The sequence below is a fragment of the Paramisgurnus dabryanus genome, chromosome 18, assembly GCF_030506205.2.
Source record: "Paramisgurnus dabryanus chromosome 18, PD_genome_1.1, whole genome shotgun sequence".
Lineage (NCBI taxonomy): Eukaryota > Metazoa > Chordata > Actinopteri > Cypriniformes > Cobitidae > Paramisgurnus > Paramisgurnus dabryanus.
The window spans coordinates 37236567-37250537 of record NC_133354.1 but is presented as its reverse complement, the minus strand read 5'-3'; the positions used below and the strand labels follow the sequence as shown (position 1 = coordinate 37250537).

Genomic DNA, 13971 nt, shown 5'->3' with positions numbered 1-13971 from the left:
CTAGTGAATATCTGACAATTCTTAAATGGAGATACATTTACTTGGTAAGCAAAGTGGCTTAAGATATTATGTATTGTAATAGAAAATTGTTATAAAAACGTTTTGTTTTTGCTGGGAATTCTTGTATATATTTCACAGCTATATAATTAATTATAATAACGCACTTTTTGTTGATAAACATGTTAAAAAATACATTAACACAGAATAATGTGGCAACAAATCAAATGTGCATTTAAATGCAACAAGCAGAAAATAAATAAATAAAGCAAATGCATGGAAAAGAAACGAGGAATAAAACAAACACCGCGATTAAAAAAATCAGATCGCATACTTTGTAATTGAAAATAAATAATAATTAATTCCAAAGAAATAAGAAGTAAAATGTGTAAGTATTCCTCAAAATGTGCTTTGGACTAAGTCCCCGTCATCACAGCAAACGGGAGCAGACCCGAATAGGTATGTCTAGTTATTTTATTTAAAATTTCCAGCCGTCTGTAAATTCATGTTTGAAAGAAAAAAGTAAATGAATATCTTACTTACTGTTTTTGTCTTGTTTTCTTGTGAATATCTGACAATTCTTAAATGGAGATACATTTACTTGGTAAGCAAAGTGGCGTAAGATATTATGTATTGTAATAGAAAATTGTTATAAAAGCGTTTTGTGTTTGCTGGGAATTCTTGTATATATTTCACAGCTATATAATTAATTATAATAACGCACTTTTTGTTGATAAACATGTTAAAAAATACATTAACACAGAATAATGTGGCAACAAATCAAATGTGCATTTAAATGCAACAAGCAGAAAATAAATTAATAAAGCAAATGCATGGAAAAGAAACGAGGAATAAAACAAACACCGCGATTAAAAAAATCAGATCGCATACTTTGTAATTGAAAATAAATAATAATTAATTCCAAAGAAATAAGAAGTAAAATGTGTAAGTATTCCTCAAAATGTGCTTTGGACTAAGTCCCCGTCATCACAGCAAACGGGAGCAGACCCGAATAGGTATGTCTAGTTATTTTATTTAAAATTTCCAGCCGTCTGTAAATTCATGTTTGAAAGAAAAAAGTAAATGAATATCTTACTTACTGGTTTTTGTCTTGTTTTCTTGTGAATATCTGACAATTCTTAAATGGAGATACATTTACTTGGTAAGCAAAGTGGCGGAAGATATTATGTATTGTAATAGAAAATTGTTATAAAAGCGTTTTGTGTTTGCTGGGAATTCACAGCCATATAATTAATTATAATAACGCACTTTTTGTTTATAAACATGTTAAAAAATACATTAACACAGAATAATGTGGCAACAAATCAAACGTGCATTTAAATGCAACAAGCAAAAATAAATAAATAAAGCAAATGCACGGAAAAGAAACGAGGAAAAAAAACGAGGTTTTTACCATGTCAAGTAATAATTGATGCTATGGATGATATTGGAGAAGATGTGAAAAAAGAAGCTTTTGAAAGACAATATGAGATAGTCAAAGATGCAATACCTAAAGAATGGATAGAGAAAATTGAAGAAAATTGTAATGAGAATGGAAAAGTAAAAGTGGTCTTAAAAGAAAAGGATAAAGATTTAATGGAATGTGTTCTTAAAACTTTGTATGTATGTTTTAGAACTAAACTATACAAAAGACCAATTGCAGAACGTTTTTGGAAAAATGTTTTTGTAGATATGGATGAAGAAGGCATATGGAAAAATTTGAAGTGGAAATATTTAGATACAAAACTGGAATGTTTGGATTATTTTATAAGACAAAATGTGATTTTTACTGAAACAAAATTGGCACAAATAGGAAGCAGTGACAATGCAATATGTAAAGTATGTGGAAAAGAAGATGAAAGTCTTATACATTTATTTTTAAAATGTTCTAAATTAAACAGTTTTATGGGAAAATTGAAGGAAATAATGAAACAAATGATGGAAATTAAAGAAAAAGAAATTGAAGTGGATACAGAATGGTGTAAAAAAAATTTATTTGGTGTTAATGGAAGTAAGATGAAAGTTGTTAATTTGTTTCTATCTGTTGCAAGAAGTGTTATATGGGAAAGAAGAAACATTGTAAAAAACAAAAGAATACAAATAGATATCTGGAAAATGTACAAAAGAAGGTTGGAACAATACATGAAAAATGTTGAAGAATATTTTAAAATGGAAGAAAATTATTTTGTCTTTCAGAAGATTTTTTTACAAAATCCTTTTGTTGTACACACTGAAGACGGGTTTAGACTAGATTTTCAAGAATGATTGTTTTTTCCCTTAATATGTAAATTGTGACATGATATTTATAAGAATTTATGTATATTGATTTATGTAAATTTTGCAAAATTTTCTAATAAAAAAAAAAGCACGCCCGCTCTCGTCTGATCTCAGAAGCCAAGCAGGGTCGGGCCTGGTTAGTACTTGGATGGGAGACCGCCTGGGAATACCAGGTTCTGTAAGCATTTAATTAATTAATTATTTATGTCATTTTTTTCCCATGAATGCGTCCTTTCTGTAAGCATTTACCAATGTCATTGCGTTGCCACATTAGTCTTGAAGTGTCTCTCGAATCGAGTCAGCACTCGCTTACGGCCACACCACCCTGAGCACGCCCGCTCTCGTCTGATCTCAGAAGCCAAGCAGGGTCGGGCCTGGTTAGTACTTGGATGGGAGACCGCCTGGGAATACCAGGTGCTGTAAGCATTTAATTAATTAATTATTTATTTATGTCATTTTTTCCCATGAATGCGTCATTTTTATAAACATTTACCGATGTCATTGCGTTGCCACATTAGTCTTGAAGTGTCTCTCGAATCAAGTCAGCACTCGATTACGGCCACACCACCCTGAGCACGCCCGCTCTCGTCTGATCTCGGAAGCCAAGCAGGGTCGGGCCTGGTTAGTTCTTGGATGGGAGACCGCCTGGGAATGCCAGGTGCTGTAAGCTTTTAATTAATTAATTATTTATTTATGTAATTTTTTGTAAATTCATCCTTTCTGTAAGCATAGGCTGATGGCATGGCGTTGCCACATTAGTCTTGAAGTGTCTCTCGAATCGAGTCAGCATTTGCTTACGGCCACACCACCCTGAGCACGCCCGCTCTCGTCTGATCTCGGAAGCCAAGCAGGGTCGGGCCTGGTTAGTACTTGTATGGGAGACCGCCTGGGAATACCAGGTGCTGTAAGCATTTAATTATTTAATTATTTATTTATGTCATTTTTCCCATATTTACGTCCTTTTTGTAATCATTTACCGATGTCATTGCGTTGCCACATTAGTCTTGAAGTGTCTCTCGAATCGAGTCAGCACTCGCTTAAGGCCACACCACCCTGAGCACGCCCGCTCTCGTCTGATCTCGGAAGCCAAGCAGGGTCGGGCCTGGTTAGTACTTGGATGGGAGACCGCCTGGGAATACCAGGTGCTGTAAGCATTTAATTAATTAATTATTTATTTATGTCATTTTTTCCCATGAATGCGTCCTTTTTGTAAGCATTTACCGATGTCATGGCGTTGCCACATTAGTTTTGAAGTGTCTCTCGAATCGAGTCAGCACTCGCTTACGGCCACACCACCCTGAGCACGCCCGCTCTCGTCTGATCTCGGAAGCCAAGCAGGGTCGTGCCTGGTTAGAACTTGGATGGGAGACCGCCTGGGAATACCAGGTTCTGTAAGCATTTAATTAATTAATTCTTTATGTCATTTTTTCCCATGATTGCGTTCTTTCTGTAAGCGTTCACTGATGTCATGGCGTTGCCACATAAGTCTTGAAGTGTCTATCGAAGCGTGTCAGCACTCGCTTACGGCCACACCACCCTGAGCACGCCCGCTCTCGTCTGATCTCGGAAGCCAAGCAGGGTCGGGCCTGGTTAGTACTTGGATGGGAGACCGCCTGGGAATACCAGGTGCTGTAAGCATTTAATTAATTAATTATTTATTTATGTCATTTTTTCCCATGAATGCGTCCTTTTTGTAAGCATTTACCGATGTCATGGCGTTGCCACATTAGTCTTGAAGTGTCTCTCGAATCGAGTCGGCACTCGCTTACTGCCACACCACCCTGAGCACGCCCGCTCTCGTCTGATCTCGGAAGCCAAGCAGGGTCGGGCCTGGTTAGTACTTGGATGGGAGACCGCCTGGGAATACCAGGTGCTGTAAGCATTTAATTAATTAATTATTTATGTCATTTTTTCCCATGAATGCGTTCTTTCTGTAAGCGTTCACTGATGTCATGGCGTTGCCACATAAGTCTTGAAGTGTCTGTCGAATCGAGTCCGCACTCGCTTACGGCCACACCACCCTGAGCACGCCTGCTCTCGTCTGATCTCGGAAGCCAAGCAGGGTCGGGCCTGGTTCGAACTTGGATGGGAGACCTCCTAGGAATACCAGGTGCTGTAAGCAATTAATTAATTATTTATTTATGTCATTTTTTCCCATAATTACGTCCTTTTTGTAAGCATTTACCGATGTCATTGCGTTGCCACATTAGTCTTGAAGTGTCTCTCGAATCGAGTCAGCACTCGCTTAAGGCCACACCACCCTGAGCACGCCCGCTCTCGTCTGATCTCGGAAGCCAAGCAGGATCGGGCCTGGTTAGTACTTGGATGGGAGATTGCCTGGGAATACCGGGTTCTGTAAGCATTTAATTAATGAAATATTTATTTAATTAAATATTTATTTATGTCATTTTTTCCCATGAATGCGTCCTTTCTGTAAGCGTTCTCCCATGGCATGGCGTTGCCACATTAGTTTTGAAGTGTCTCTCGAATCGAGTCAGCACTCGCTTACGGCCACACCACCCTGAGCACGCCCGCTCTCGTCTGATCTCGGAAGCCAAGCAGGGTCGGGCCTGGTTAGTACTTGGATGGGAGACCGCCTGGGAATACCAGGTTCTGTAAGCATTTAATTAATTATTTATTTATGTCATTTTTTCCCATGAATGCGTTCTTTCTGTAAGCGTTCACTGATGTCATGGCATTGCCACATAAGTCTTGAAGTGTCTATCGAATCGAATCAGCACTCGCTTACGGCCACACCACCCTGAGCACGCCCGCTCTCGTCTGATCTCGGAAGCCAAGCAGGGTCGGGCCTGGTTAGTACTTGGATGGGAGACCGCCTGGGAATACCAGGTGCTGTAAGCTTTTAATTAATTATTTATTTATTTATGTAATTTTTTGTAAATGCATCTTTTCTGTAAGCATAGGCTGATGGCATGGCGTTGCCACATTAGTCTTGAAGTGTCTCTCGAATCGAGTCAGCATTTGCTTACGGTCACACCACCCTGAGCACGCCCGCTCTCGTCTGATCTCGGAAGCCAAGCAGGGTCGGGCCTGGTTAGTACTTGGATGGGAGACCGCCTGGGAATACCAGGTGCTGTAAGCATTTAATTAATAATTTATTTATTTATGTCATTTTTCCCATAATTACGTCCTTTTTGTAAGCATTTACCAATGTCATTGCGTTGCCACATTAGTCTTGAAGTGTCTCTCGAATCGAGTCAGCACTCGCTTAAGGCCACACCACCCTGAGCACGCCCGCTCTCGTCTGATCTCGGAATCCAAGCAGGGTCGGGCCTGGTTAGTACTTGGATGGGAGACCGCCTGGGAATACCAGGTGCTGTAAGCATTTAATTAATTATTTATTTATGTCATTTTTCCCATAATTACGTCCTTTTTGTAAGCATTTACCGATGTCATTGCGTTGCCACATTAGTCTTGAAGTGTCTCTCAAATCGAGTCAGCACTCGCTTAAGGCCACACCACCCTGAGCACGCCCGCTCTCGTCTGATCTCGGAAGCCAAGCAGGGTCGGGCCTGGTTAGTACTTGGATGGGAGACCGCCTGGGAATACCAGGTGCTGTAAGCATTTAATTAATAATTTATTTATTTATGTCATTTTTCCCATAATTACGTCCTTTTTGTAAGCATTTACCAATGTCATTGCGTTGCCACATTAGTCTTGAAGTGTCTCTCGAATCGAGTCAGCACTCGCTTACGGCCACACTACCCTGAGCACGCCCGCTCTCGTCTGATCTCGGAAGCCAAGCAGCGTCGGGCCTGTTTAGTACTTGGATGGGAGATCGCCTGGGAATACCAGGTTCTGTAAGCATTTAATTAATTAAATATTTATTTAATTAAATATTTATTTATGTCATTTTTTTCCATAATTACGTCCTTTTTGTAAGCATTTACCGATGTCATTGCGTTGCCACATTAGTTTTGAAGTGTCTCTCGAATCGAGTTAACAGTCGGTTACGGCCACACCATCCTGAGCACGCCCGCTCTCGTCTGATCTCGGAAGCCAAGCAGGGTCGGGCCTGGTTAGTACTTGGATGGGAGACCGCCTGGGAGTACCAGGTGCTGTAAACATTTAATAAATAATTTATTAATTTATGTCATTTTTTCCCATAATTACGTTCTTTTTGTAAGCATTTACCGATGTCATTGCGTTGCCACATTAGTCTTGAAGTGTCTCTCGAATCGAGTCAGCACTCGCTTACGGCCACACCACCCTGAGCACGCCCGCTCTCGTCTGATCTCGGAAGCCAAGCATGGTTGGGCCTGGTTAGTACTTGGATGGGAGACCGCCTGGGAATACCAGGTGCTGTAAGCTTTTAATTAATTAATTATTTATTTATGTAATTTTTTGTAAATGCATCCTTTCTGTAAGCATAGGCTGATGGCATGGCGTTGCCACATAAGTCTTGAAGTGTCTATCGAATCGAGTTAGCACTCGCTTACGGCAACACCACCCTGAGCGCGCCCGCTCTCGTCTGATCTCGGAAGCCAAGCAGGGTCGGGCCTGGTTAGTACTTGGATGGGAGACCGCCTGGGAATACCAGGTGTTGTAAGCATTTAATTAATTAAATATTTATTTATGTCATTTTTTCCCATGAATGCGTCCTTTCTGTAAGCGTTTCTCCCATGGTATGGCGTTGCCACATTAGTTTTGAAGTGTCTCTCGAATCGAGTCCGCACTCGCTTACGGCCACACCACCCTTAGCACGCCCGCTCTCGTCTGATCTCGGAAGCCAAGCAGGGTCGGGCCTGGTTAGTACTTGGATGGGAGACCGCCTGGGAATACCAGGTGTTGTAAGCATTTAATTAAATAATTATTTATGTCATTTTTTTCCCATGAATGTGTTCTTTCTGTAAGCGTTCACTGATGTCATGGCGTTGCCACATAAGTATTGAAGTGTCTATCAAATCGAGTCAGCACTCGCTTACGGCCACACCACCCTGAGCATGCCCGCTCTCGTCTGATCTCGGAAGCCAAGCAGGGTCGGGCCTGGTTAGTACTTGGATGGGAGACCGCCTGGGAATACCAGGTGCTGTAAGCATTTAATTAATAATTTATTTATTTATGTCATTTTTTCCCATAATTACGTCCTTTTTGTAAGCATTTACCGATGTCATTGCGTTGCCACATTAGTCTTGAAGTGTCTCTCGAATCGAGTCAGCACTCGGTTACGGCCACACCACCCTGAGCACGGCTGCTCTCGTCTGATCTCGGAAGCCAAGCATGGTTGGGCCTGGTTAGTACTTGGATGGGAGACCGCCTGGGAATACCAGGTGCTGTAAGCATTTAATTAATTAATTATTTATTTATGTCATTTTTTCCCATAATTACGTCTTTTTTGTAAGCATTTACCGATGTCATTGCGTTGCCACATTAGTCTTGAAGTGTCTCTCGAATCGAGTCAGCACTCGCTTACGGCCACACCACCCTGAGCATGCCCGCTCTCGTCTGATCTCGGAAGCCAAGCAGGGTCGGGCCTGGTTAGTACTTGGATGGGAGACCGCCTGGGAATACCAGGTGCTGTAAGAGTTTAATTAATTATGTATTTATGTCATTTTTTCCCATGAATGCGTTCTTTCTGTAAGCGTTCACTGATGTCATGGCATTGCCACATAAGTCTTGAAGTGTCTATCGAATCAAGTCAGCACTCGATTACGGCCACACCACCCTGAGCACGCCCGCTCTCGTCTGATCTCGGAAGCCAAGCAGGGTCGGGCCTGGTTAGTACTTGGATGGGAGACCGCCTGGGAATACCAGGTGCTGTAAGCATTTAATTAATTAATTATTTATGTCATTTTTTCCCATGAATGCGTCCTTTCTTTAAGCGTTCTGCCATGGCATGGCGTTTCCACATTAGTTTTGAAGTGTCTCTCGAATCGAGTCAGCACTTGCTTACGGCCACACCACCCTGAGCACGCCCGCTCTCGTCTGATCTCGGAAGCCAAGCAGGGTCGTGCCTGGTTAGAACTTGGATGGGAGACCGCCTGGGAATACCAGGTTCTGTAAGCATTTAATTAATTAATTATTTATGTCATTTTTTCCCATGATTGCGTTCTTTCTGTAAGCGTTCACTGATGTCATGGCGTTGCCACATAAGTCTTGAAGTGTCTATCGAAGCGTGTCAGCACTCGCTTACGGCCACACCACCCTGAGCACGCCCGCTCTCGTCTGATCTCGGAAGCCAAGCAGGGTCGGACCTGTTTAGTACTTGGATGGGAGACCGCCTCTGAATACCAGGTGCTGTAAGTAATTAATTAAATATTTATTTATGTCATTTTTACCCATGAATGCGTCCTTTCTGTAAGCGTTCTCCCATGGCATGGCGTTGCCACATTAGTTTTGAAGTGTCTCTCGAATCGAGTCCGCACTCGTTTACGGCCACACCACCCTGAGAACGCCCGCTCTCGTCTGATCTCGGAAGCCAAGCAGGGTTGGGCCTGGTTAGTACTTGGATGGGAGACCGCCTGGGAATACCAGGTGCTGTAAGCATTTAATTAATTAAATATTTATTTATGTCATATTTTCCCATGAATGCGTTCTTTCTGTAAGCATTTACCGATGTCATGGCGTTGCCACATTAGTCTTGAAGTGTCTCTCGAATCGAGTCGGCACTCGCTTACGGCCACACCACCCTGAACACGCCCGCTCTCGTCTGATCTCGGAAGCCAAGCAGGGTCGGGCCTGGTTAGTACTTGGATGGAAGACCGCCTGGGAATACCAGGTGCTGTAAGCGTTTAAATAATTAATTATTTATTTATGTCATTTTTTCCCATGAATGCGTCCTTTCTGTAAGCGTTCTCCCATGGCATGGCATTGCCACATTAGTTTTGAAGTGTCTCTCGAATCGAGTCAGCACTCGCTTACGGCCACACCACCCTGAGCACGCCCGCTCTCGTCTGATCTTGGAAGCCAAGCAGGGTCGGGCCTGGTTAGTACTTGGATGGGAGACCGCCTGGGAATACCAGGTGCTGTAAGCATTTAATTAATTAAATATTTATTTATGTCATTTTTACCCATGAATGCGTCCTTTCTGTAAGCGTTCTCCCATGGCATGGCGTTGCCACATTAGTTTTGAAGTGTCTCTCGAATCGAGTTTGCACTCGTTTACAGCCACACCACCCTTAGCACGCCCGCTCTCGTCTGATCTCGGAAGCCAAGCAGGGTCGGGCCTGTTTAGTACTTGGATGGGAGACCGCCTGGGAATACCAGGTGCTGTAAGCATTCAATTAATTAAATATTTATTTATGTCATATTTCCCATGAATGCGTCCTTTCTGTAAGCATTTACCTATGTCATGGCATTGCCACATTAGTCTTGAAGTGTCTCTCGAATCGAGTCGGCACTCGCTTACGGCCACACCACCCTGAACACGCCCGCTCTCGTCTGATCTCGGAAGCCAAGCAGGGTCGGGCCTGGTTAGTACTTGGATGGGAGACCGCCTGGGAATACCAGGTGCTGTAAGCATTTAATTAATTAATTATTTATGTCATTTTTTCCCATGAATGCGTTCTTTCTGTAAGCGTTCACTGATGTCATGGCGTTGACACATAAGTCTTGAAGTGTCTGTCGAATCGAGTCCGCACTCGCTTACGGCCACACCACCCTGAGCACGCCTGCTCTCGTCTGATCTCGGAAGCCAAGCAGGGTCGGGCCTGGTTCGTACTTGGATGGGAGACCTCCTAGGAATACCAGGTGCTGTAAGCAATTAATTAATTATTTATTTATGTCATTTTTTCCCATAATTACGTCCTTTCTGTAAGCGTTCTCCCATGGCATGGCGTTGCCACATTAGTTTTGAAGTGTCTCTCGAATCGAGTCAGCACTCGCTTACGGCCACACCACCCTGAGCACGCCTGATCTCGGAAACCAAGCAGGGTCGGGCCTGGTTAGTACTTGGATGGGAGACCGCCTGGGAATACCAGGTTCTGTAAGCATTTAATTAATTATTTATTTATGTCATTTTTTCCCATGAATGCGTTCTTTCTGTAAGCGTTCACTGATGTCATGGCATTGCCACATAAGTCTTGAAGTGTCTATCGAATCGAATCAGCACTCGCTTACGGCCACACCACCCTGAGCACGCCCGCTCTCGTCTGATCTCGGAAGCCAAGCAGGGTCGGGCCTGGTTAGTACTTGGATGGGAGACCGCCTGGCAATACCAGGTGCTGTAAGCTTTTAATTAATTATTTATTTATTTATGTAATTTTTTGTAAATGCATCTTTTCTGTAAGCATAGGCTGATGGCATGGCGTTGCCACATTAGTCTTGAAGTGTCTCTCGAATCGAGTCAGCATTTGCTTACGGTCACACCACCCTGAGCACGCCCGCTCTCGTCTGATCTCGGAAGCCAAGCAGGGTCGGGCCTGGTTCGTACTTGGATGGGAGACCTCCTGGGAATACCAGGTGCTGTGAGCATTTAATGAATTAATTATTTATTTATGTCATTTTTCCCATAATTACGTCCTTTTTGTAAGCATTTACCGATGTCATTGCGTTGCCACATTAGTCTTGAAGTGTCTCTCAAATCGAGTCAGCACTCGCTTAAGGCCACACCACCCTGAGCACGCCCGCTCTCGTCTGATCTCGGAAGCCAAGCAGGGTCGGGCCTGGTTAGTACTTGGATGGGAGACCGCCTGGGAATACCAGGTGCTGTAAGCATTTAATTAATAATTTATTTATTTATGTCATTTTTCCCATAATTACGTCCTTTTTGTAAGCATTTACCAATGTCATTGCGTTGCCACATTAGTCTTGAAGTGTCTCTCGAATCGAGTCAGCACTCGCTTACGGCCACACTACCCTGAGCACGCCCGCTCTCGTCTGATCTCGGAAGCCAAGCAGCGTCGGGCCTGTTTAGTACTTGGATGGGAGATCGCCTGGGAATACCAGGTTCTGTAAGCATTTAATTAATTAAATATTTATTTAATTAAATATTTATTTATGTCATTTTTTTCCATAATTACGTCCTTTTTGTAAGCATTTACCGATGTCATTGCGTTGCCACATTAGTTTTGAAGTGTCTCTCGAATCGAGTTAGCAGTCGGTTACGGCCACACCATCCTGAGCACGCCCGCTCTCGTCTGATCTCGGAAGCCAAGCAGGGTCGGGCCTGGTTAGTACTTGGATGGGAGACCGCCTGGGAGTACCAGGTGCTGTAAACATTTAATAAATAATTTATTAATTTATGTCATTTTTTCCCATAATTACGTTCTTTTTGTAAGCATTTACCGATGTCATTGCGTTGCCACATTAGTCTTGAAGTGTCTCTCGAATCGAGTCAGCACTCGCTTACGGCCGCACCACCCTGAGCACGCCCGCTCTCGTCTGATCTCGGAAGCCAAGCATGGTTGGGCCTGGTTAGTACTTGGATGGGAGACCGCCTGGGAATACCAGGTGCTGTAAGCTTTTAATTAATTAATTATTTATTTATGTAATTTTTTGTAAATGCATCCTTTCTGTAAGCATAGGCTGATGGCATGGCGTTGCCACATAAGTCTTGAAGTGTCTATCGAATCGAGTTAGCACTCGCTTACGGCAACACCACCCTGAGCGCGCCCGCTCTCGTCTGATCTCGGAAGCCAAGCAGGGTCGGGCCTGGTTAGTACTTGGATGGGAGACCGCCTGGGAATACCAGGTGCTGTAAGCATTTAATTAATTAATTATTTATTTATGTCATTTTTTCCCATAATTACGTCTTTTTTGTAAGCATTTACCGATGTCATTGCGTTGCCACATTAGTCTTGAAGTGTCTCTCGAATCGAGTCAGCACTCGCTTACGGCCACACCACCCTGAGCATGCCCGCTCTCGTCTGATCTCGGAAGCCAAGCAGGGTCGGGCCTGGTTAGTACTTGGATGGGAGACCGCCTGGGAATACCAGGTGCTGTAAGAGTTTAATTAATTATGTATTTATGTCATTTTTTCCCATGAATGCGTTCTTTCTGTAAGCGTTCACTGATGTCATGGCATTGCCACATAAGTCTTGAAGTGTCTATCGAATCAAGTCAGCACTCGATTACGGCCACACCACCCTGAGCACGCCCGCTCTCGTCTGATCTCGGAAGCCAAGCAGGGTCGGGCCTGGTTAGTACTTGGATGGGAGACCGCCTGGGAATACCAGGTGCTGTAAGCATTTAATTAATTAATTATTTATTTATGTCATTTTTTCCCATGAATGCGTCATTTTTATAAACATTTACCGATGTCATTGCGTTGCCACATTAGTCTTGAAGTGTCTCTAGAATCCAGTCAGCACTCGATTACGGCCACACCACCCTGAGCATGCCCGCTCTCGTCTGATCTCGGAAGCCAAGCAGGGTCGGGCCTGGTTAGTTCTTGGATGGGAGACCGCCTGGGAATATCAGGTGCTGTAAGCTATTAATTATTTATTTATGTAATTTTTTTGTAAATGCATCCTTTCTGTAAGCATAGGCTGATGGCATGGCGTTGCCACATTAGTCTTGAAGTGTCTCTCGAATCGAGTCAGCATTTGCTTACGGCCACACCACCCTAAGCACGCCCGCTCTCGTCTGATCTCGGAAGCCAAGCAAAGTCGGGCCTGGTTCGTACTTGGATGGGAGACCTCCTAGGAATACCAGGTGCTGTAAGCATTTAATTAATTAATTATTTATTTATGTCATTTTTCCCATAATTACGTCCTTTTTGTAAGCATTTACCGATGTCATTGCGTTGCCACATTAGTCTTGAAGTGTCTCTCAAATCGAGTCAGCACTCGCTTAAGGCCACACCACCCTGAGCACGCCCGCTCTCGTCTGATCTCGGAAGCCAAGCAGGGTCGGGCCTGGTTAGTACTTGGATGGGAGACCGCCTGGGAATACCAGGTGCTGTAAGCATTTAATTAATAATTTATTTATTTATGTCATTTTTCCCATAATTACGTCCTTTTTGTAAGCATTTACCAATGTCATTGCGTTGCCACATTAGTCTTGAAGTGTCTCTCGAATCGAGTCAGCACTCGCTTACGGCCACACTACCCTGAGCACGCCCGCTCTCGTCTGATCTCGGAAGCCAAGCAGGGTCGGGCCTGTTTAGTACTTGGATGGGAGATCGCCTGGGAATACCAGGTTCTGTAAGCATTTAATTAATTAAATATTTATTTAATTAAATATTTATTTATGTCATTTTTTTCCATAATTACGTCCTTTTTGTAAGCATTTACCGATGTCATTGCGTTGCCACATTAGTCTTGAAGTGTCTCTCGAATCGAGTCAGCACTCGCTTACGGCCACACCACCCTGAGCACGCCCGCTCTCGTCTGATCTCGGAAGCCAAGCAGGGTCGGGCCTGGTTAGTACTTGGATGGGAGATCGCCTGGGAATACCAGGTTCTGTAAGCATTTAATTAATTAAATATTTATTTAATTAAATATTTATTTATGTCATTTTTTCCCATGAATGCGTCCTTTCTGTAAGCGTTCTCCCATGGCATGGCGTTGCCACATTAGTTTTGAAGTGTCTCTCGAATCGAGTCAGCACTCGCTTACAGCCACACCACCCTGAGCACGCCCGCTCTCGTCTGATCTCGGAAGCCAAGCATGGTTGGGCCTGTTTAGTACTTGGATGGGAGACCGCCTGGGAATTCCAGGTGCTGTAAGCATTTAATTAACTAATTATTTATTTATGTCATTTTTTCCCATAATTACGTCCTTTTTGTAAGCATTT

At 43.2% G+C, this 13971-nt stretch overlaps 26 non-coding genes and 21 pseudogenes across 26 annotated transcripts; all 47 read left to right on the top strand.

The window, feature by feature from the left end:
• The first annotated feature begins 2581 nt into the window (after positions 1–2581).
• LOC135752971 (5S ribosomal RNA) lies at positions 2582–2700 on the top strand. Its single transcript, XR_010533418.1, has one exon. It is a non-coding gene; the product is annotated as a 5S ribosomal RNA (ribosomal RNA).
• A 125-nt stretch (positions 2701–2825) lies between these two features.
• Positions 2826–2944, top strand: LOC135753067 (5S ribosomal RNA; annotated as a pseudogene).
• A 122-nt stretch (positions 2945–3066) lies between these two features.
• LOC135753236 (5S ribosomal RNA) lies at positions 3067–3185 on the top strand. Its single transcript, XR_010533541.1, has one exon. It is a non-coding gene; the product is annotated as a 5S ribosomal RNA (ribosomal RNA).
• Positions 3186–3309: 124 nt separating this feature from the next.
• Positions 3310–3428, top strand: LOC135752999 (5S ribosomal RNA). Its single transcript, XR_010533445.1, has one exon. It is a non-coding gene; the product is annotated as a 5S ribosomal RNA (ribosomal RNA).
• A 125-nt stretch (positions 3429–3553) lies between these two features.
• Positions 3554–3672, top strand: LOC135753146 (5S ribosomal RNA; annotated as a pseudogene).
• Positions 3673–3793: 121 nt separating this feature from the next.
• Positions 3794–3912, top strand: LOC135753031 (5S ribosomal RNA). Its single transcript, XR_010533457.1, has one exon. It is a non-coding gene; the product is annotated as a 5S ribosomal RNA (ribosomal RNA).
• A 125-nt stretch (positions 3913–4037) lies between these two features.
• On the top strand, positions 4038–4156 carry LOC135752958 (5S ribosomal RNA). The gene has a single exon (XR_010533406.1). It is a non-coding gene; the product is annotated as a 5S ribosomal RNA (ribosomal RNA).
• Positions 4157–4277: 121 nt separating this feature from the next.
• LOC135753127 (5S ribosomal RNA) lies at positions 4278–4396 on the top strand (annotated as a pseudogene).
• A 121-nt stretch (positions 4397–4517) lies between these two features.
• LOC135753154 (5S ribosomal RNA) lies at positions 4518–4636 on the top strand (annotated as a pseudogene).
• A 141-nt stretch (positions 4637–4777) lies between these two features.
• On the top strand, positions 4778–4896 carry LOC135752978 (5S ribosomal RNA). The gene has a single exon (XR_010533424.1). It is a non-coding gene; the product is annotated as a 5S ribosomal RNA (ribosomal RNA).
• Positions 4897–5017: 121 nt separating this feature from the next.
• Positions 5018–5136, top strand: LOC135753168 (5S ribosomal RNA). Its single transcript, XR_010533477.1, has one exon. It is a non-coding gene; the product is annotated as a 5S ribosomal RNA (ribosomal RNA).
• A 122-nt stretch (positions 5137–5258) lies between these two features.
• On the top strand, positions 5259–5377 carry LOC135753163 (5S ribosomal RNA). Its single transcript, XR_010533472.1, has one exon. It is a non-coding gene; the product is annotated as a 5S ribosomal RNA (ribosomal RNA).
• Positions 5378–5501: 124 nt separating this feature from the next.
• On the top strand, positions 5502–5620 carry LOC135753089 (5S ribosomal RNA; annotated as a pseudogene).
• A 120-nt stretch (positions 5621–5740) lies between these two features.
• On the top strand, positions 5741–5859 carry LOC135752998 (5S ribosomal RNA). Its single transcript, XR_010533444.1, has one exon. It is a non-coding gene; the product is annotated as a 5S ribosomal RNA (ribosomal RNA).
• A 124-nt stretch (positions 5860–5983) lies between these two features.
• Positions 5984–6102, top strand: LOC135753149 (5S ribosomal RNA; annotated as a pseudogene).
• Positions 6103–6243: 141 nt separating this feature from the next.
• Positions 6244–6362, top strand: LOC135753040 (5S ribosomal RNA; annotated as a pseudogene).
• A 125-nt stretch (positions 6363–6487) lies between these two features.
• On the top strand, positions 6488–6606 carry LOC135753232 (5S ribosomal RNA). The gene has a single exon (XR_010533537.1). It is a non-coding gene; the product is annotated as a 5S ribosomal RNA (ribosomal RNA).
• A 122-nt stretch (positions 6607–6728) lies between these two features.
• On the top strand, positions 6729–6847 carry LOC135752964 (5S ribosomal RNA). The gene has a single exon (XR_010533411.1). It is a non-coding gene; the product is annotated as a 5S ribosomal RNA (ribosomal RNA).
• Positions 6848–6973: 126 nt separating this feature from the next.
• LOC135752968 (5S ribosomal RNA) lies at positions 6974–7092 on the top strand. Its single transcript, XR_010533415.1, has one exon. It is a non-coding gene; the product is annotated as a 5S ribosomal RNA (ribosomal RNA).
• Positions 7093–7214: 122 nt separating this feature from the next.
• On the top strand, positions 7215–7333 carry LOC135753230 (5S ribosomal RNA). The gene has a single exon (XR_010533536.1). It is a non-coding gene; the product is annotated as a 5S ribosomal RNA (ribosomal RNA).
• Positions 7334–7458: 125 nt separating this feature from the next.
• LOC135753117 (5S ribosomal RNA) lies at positions 7459–7577 on the top strand (annotated as a pseudogene).
• Positions 7578–7702: 125 nt separating this feature from the next.
• LOC135753022 (5S ribosomal RNA) lies at positions 7703–7821 on the top strand (annotated as a pseudogene).
• Positions 7822–7942: 121 nt separating this feature from the next.
• On the top strand, positions 7943–8061 carry LOC135753240 (5S ribosomal RNA). Its single transcript, XR_010533545.1, has one exon. It is a non-coding gene; the product is annotated as a 5S ribosomal RNA (ribosomal RNA).
• A 121-nt stretch (positions 8062–8182) lies between these two features.
• LOC135753145 (5S ribosomal RNA) lies at positions 8183–8301 on the top strand (annotated as a pseudogene).
• A 121-nt stretch (positions 8302–8422) lies between these two features.
• LOC135753109 (5S ribosomal RNA) lies at positions 8423–8541 on the top strand (annotated as a pseudogene).
• Positions 8542–8662: 121 nt separating this feature from the next.
• Positions 8663–8781, top strand: LOC135753241 (5S ribosomal RNA). The gene has a single exon (XR_010533546.1). It is a non-coding gene; the product is annotated as a 5S ribosomal RNA (ribosomal RNA).
• A 125-nt stretch (positions 8782–8906) lies between these two features.
• LOC135753209 (5S ribosomal RNA) lies at positions 8907–9025 on the top strand. Its single transcript, XR_010533517.1, has one exon. It is a non-coding gene; the product is annotated as a 5S ribosomal RNA (ribosomal RNA).
• Positions 9026–9150: 125 nt separating this feature from the next.
• On the top strand, positions 9151–9269 carry LOC135752959 (5S ribosomal RNA). Its single transcript, XR_010533407.1, has one exon. It is a non-coding gene; the product is annotated as a 5S ribosomal RNA (ribosomal RNA).
• Positions 9270–9394: 125 nt separating this feature from the next.
• On the top strand, positions 9395–9513 carry LOC135760052 (5S ribosomal RNA; annotated as a pseudogene).
• Positions 9514–9637: 124 nt separating this feature from the next.
• On the top strand, positions 9638–9756 carry LOC135760058 (5S ribosomal RNA). The gene has a single exon (XR_010537284.2). It is a non-coding gene; the product is annotated as a 5S ribosomal RNA (ribosomal RNA).
• Positions 9757–9877: 121 nt separating this feature from the next.
• LOC135760074 (5S ribosomal RNA) lies at positions 9878–9996 on the top strand (annotated as a pseudogene).
• A 121-nt stretch (positions 9997–10117) lies between these two features.
• LOC135760013 (5S ribosomal RNA) lies at positions 10118–10226 on the top strand (annotated as a pseudogene).
• A 121-nt stretch (positions 10227–10347) lies between these two features.
• Positions 10348–10466, top strand: LOC135760087 (5S ribosomal RNA). The gene has a single exon (XR_010537312.2). It is a non-coding gene; the product is annotated as a 5S ribosomal RNA (ribosomal RNA).
• A 122-nt stretch (positions 10467–10588) lies between these two features.
• Positions 10589–10707, top strand: LOC135760049 (5S ribosomal RNA). Its single transcript, XR_012335426.1, has one exon. It is a non-coding gene; the product is annotated as a 5S ribosomal RNA (ribosomal RNA).
• A 124-nt stretch (positions 10708–10831) lies between these two features.
• LOC135760079 (5S ribosomal RNA) lies at positions 10832–10950 on the top strand. Its single transcript, XR_010537304.2, has one exon. It is a non-coding gene; the product is annotated as a 5S ribosomal RNA (ribosomal RNA).
• Positions 10951–11074: 124 nt separating this feature from the next.
• LOC135760067 (5S ribosomal RNA) lies at positions 11075–11193 on the top strand (annotated as a pseudogene).
• Positions 11194–11334: 141 nt separating this feature from the next.
• On the top strand, positions 11335–11453 carry LOC135760072 (5S ribosomal RNA; annotated as a pseudogene).
• A 125-nt stretch (positions 11454–11578) lies between these two features.
• LOC135752987 (5S ribosomal RNA) lies at positions 11579–11697 on the top strand. The gene has a single exon (XR_012335425.1). It is a non-coding gene; the product is annotated as a 5S ribosomal RNA (ribosomal RNA).
• A 122-nt stretch (positions 11698–11819) lies between these two features.
• On the top strand, positions 11820–11938 carry LOC135753224 (5S ribosomal RNA). Its single transcript, XR_010533530.1, has one exon. It is a non-coding gene; the product is annotated as a 5S ribosomal RNA (ribosomal RNA).
• Positions 11939–12063: 125 nt separating this feature from the next.
• Positions 12064–12182, top strand: LOC135753021 (5S ribosomal RNA; annotated as a pseudogene).
• Positions 12183–12303: 121 nt separating this feature from the next.
• Positions 12304–12422, top strand: LOC135753239 (5S ribosomal RNA). The gene has a single exon (XR_010533544.1). It is a non-coding gene; the product is annotated as a 5S ribosomal RNA (ribosomal RNA).
• A 125-nt stretch (positions 12423–12547) lies between these two features.
• Positions 12548–12666, top strand: LOC135753088 (5S ribosomal RNA; annotated as a pseudogene).
• A 115-nt stretch (positions 12667–12781) lies between these two features.
• On the top strand, positions 12782–12900 carry LOC135753140 (5S ribosomal RNA; annotated as a pseudogene).
• A 124-nt stretch (positions 12901–13024) lies between these two features.
• LOC135752995 (5S ribosomal RNA) lies at positions 13025–13143 on the top strand. The gene has a single exon (XR_010533441.1). It is a non-coding gene; the product is annotated as a 5S ribosomal RNA (ribosomal RNA).
• A 124-nt stretch (positions 13144–13267) lies between these two features.
• LOC135753110 (5S ribosomal RNA) lies at positions 13268–13386 on the top strand (annotated as a pseudogene).
• A 141-nt stretch (positions 13387–13527) lies between these two features.
• On the top strand, positions 13528–13646 carry LOC135753048 (5S ribosomal RNA; annotated as a pseudogene).
• Positions 13647–13787: 141 nt separating this feature from the next.
• On the top strand, positions 13788–13906 carry LOC135753010 (5S ribosomal RNA). The gene has a single exon (XR_010533455.1). It is a non-coding gene; the product is annotated as a 5S ribosomal RNA (ribosomal RNA).
• The last annotated feature ends 65 nt before the right edge of the window (positions 13907–13971 follow it).